This window comes from Magnolia sinica, chromosome 7, assembly GCF_029962835.1.
Source record: "Magnolia sinica isolate HGM2019 chromosome 7, MsV1, whole genome shotgun sequence".
Classification (NCBI taxonomy): domain Eukaryota; kingdom Viridiplantae; phylum Streptophyta; class Magnoliopsida; order Magnoliales; family Magnoliaceae; genus Magnolia; species Magnolia sinica.
Window position 1 is genome coordinate 3,549,563 of NC_080579.1, and position 2,763 is coordinate 3,552,325.

The window sequence follows — 2,763 nt, forward strand, 5'->3', positions numbered from 1 at the left end:
CAACTATTTTGATAGCTCATTTTAGAGTATGATTCCTAAAATGAAGCTGACTCAAATCTTAGGTGGACGACGTCACAAGAAACAGTCCTGATTGAATCCCCACCATTAAAAACTTCATGAATTCCACTAGAATATTTATTTTCCATCCAAGCTGTTGATAATGTCACAACCACCTGGATGAAGGGAGCACACAAATATCATACTGATCCAAAGTGCTATTGTGGCCCACAAGAAGTTTTTAATGGTCAATCACCACTGTTTCTTGTACTATGGACCATATGGGATTTGGAGCTTCATTTTTTGGAACAAGCCTTAAAATGAGCTTTCAATACATGGATGGCGTAGATGTAGTCAATTGAAAGTGTATATGTTTGTCAATATCAAAAGTATATGAGTCCTCGTTGAGTTGGGCCGGTGCACCCTGATATTAGTAGTGGAAGACATTTAAGGCTCAAAGGCTTGCGACAATCAATGCTCGAAGACATGGGGGCATACAATGTGGTGCCTTGTATACCAAAACCTTAGACCTATGCAAAACCAATACAAATTAGATGACTTGATCTAAATAGAATAACCTAGCTATATAGTCCAATTAATCAGGTTAATTGCCTAGAAAATGTGCAAAATGTATGAAAAGTGAAAATTTCAAAATGCATAAATTCGATGAAGCCTATATCGGATCGATGGTCCATCGATTGGACTTGATCTAATCAAGAATTTCGATTCAATCGAAGGAGCCCAAAAACATTCAGCGAGTTCATTGATTCAATCGAAGGAGCCCAAAGAATTTCGATTCAATCCTAGCCGTTTTAGATCCGTTGTTCTATTTCTCTACTTAGAAGAGCAATTGAGGCTTTTGCTAGATGATGAGAATTTCATAGAAGTTGAGTCATTGTGCATCTAAACCCTATCTCCTCTCAAAGACTCATTTCCCATTGGGTTCATGCTATCTTATTAGGTGTAAATACCCCAAATGAATATTCAATGTTGCCATTGAATATGACCAAAAACTCTTGCAATATCTGAGGCTTAGACCCAATCCATATAGGTAAACTCTTATTGTCTAAATGCTTAGAATGCTTGGCTTGTCTCGTCCTTTTAGTTTTATACAAAACCTTGATTTGTCAAAATTCATCACCAAACCCCGAACTCCCTTTTACCTTGATATTATACATTGGAAGATCAATCGAAGGTAGTTGATCAAGCGAGCTCAAGATAAGTTGTACTAAGTCGGATGAGCATCTCAATAACTTGTGCTAACAACGGGGCTCATCTATCTTGTAAGAAATTTATTAGAGTCCATTATGTAAACTCTCATCTTGTGTAGATTTGGGTTTCGAGTTTGAAGAGCCAAATTCATTTGTAAGACCATATGTAGGCCTTAGACGGGAGAGTACGTCATTAATTTTTGTGAAGAACTAATCAAGAGTTTGTGACCTAAAGTTGCAAGACCTTGTGTATGCCACTGACGGGTGCAAAACGTGTAGATCCTTGTGTAGGATATAACAGTTTACGGTGAACTTATTGAAAACCATTTAAGATAGTAAAATGTATAAAACTCAAGTTTGAGTTTGTCCTACGGGAGTAGAGTAGGCAAGTTGCCAAATGGTCGTGTATGTGTTGCATCCATTTTTACAGATCATTTTAACGTTTGATTTCAAAAATTAGAGGGATATAAATCTCAGGTGGACCACACAACAGGAAAACAATAGTGATTGGATATCCACCATTAAAATCCTCTAAGGCCCACTGTACTGTTTATTTGAAATAAAATCTGTTGATTAGGTCATAAGACCCATATAAAGGGAAAAACCAAAGATCAGCTTGATCCAAAACTTTTATGGCCCCCAAAAATCTTTTAATGATCGACATTCATTCAACACTGTTTTCAGTAATGTGGTCCACTTAAGAGTGGCATATAACTTATTTTTGGTCTAATACTATAAAATGATCTAGAAAAATATATGGACGGCATGGATGAAACAAAAACATCATGGTGGGGCCTACAGAGCACCGACCATCAGCCATTAGCTAGTGGCAGGGGAAGTAGCCCATCCATTTCCCAAATAACTTTCTCCCGGTGAGTACTGAGGTTTCATTTAATATAGGTGGGTGAAGCCGGACACGGATTTCCTACCAAAGCCTTTGATGGAAAGTTCATGCGCTAGGAAGTTAGGTGGGCCCAACGTGATGTTTGTGAGAAATCCACTCCGTCCATCCATTTTGTGAGCTCATTTTAGTAGACGTGATCATAGTGGATTGACTGTTGATGGGCTGGATGTCAAGCAGCACCGCGTGGTGGCCCGAGCACTCCCTTTGGCCACATGATGGTATTTTAGTGATTTCAACCACCGATAAGCAATTTCTCGTTTGTTAAACTCGTAAATCTTGTGGTCTTGAGAAATTTTGTGCGTGTTATGATGTTATCTGTGCCGTTTATCAAGTGGACCCCACTTTTCTTATGAAGCAAGGCAGGTCCGATCGTCAACATACGTTAAAGGTGGAGTCGTGACCTTTCTTTCTTAACTGTCCACCTTTTAGCTATTCGTGTGGCTCGTTTGATGACACCTGTTTGAATTTTGGGGCCATTTGTGAACATGCAAACCAACGACCAGGATGTTGCACGCTTCACTCGTGCCTTAGTGTGGAACACATGGTTCGACCGGCCGGCTAAGTTCCATGCAGCTCAGTTGGACACGCCTCATGGTCTGAGCGTTGGATCCAATGGCCTATGTGTCATAATTGTAATGTCATGGGTCCCAC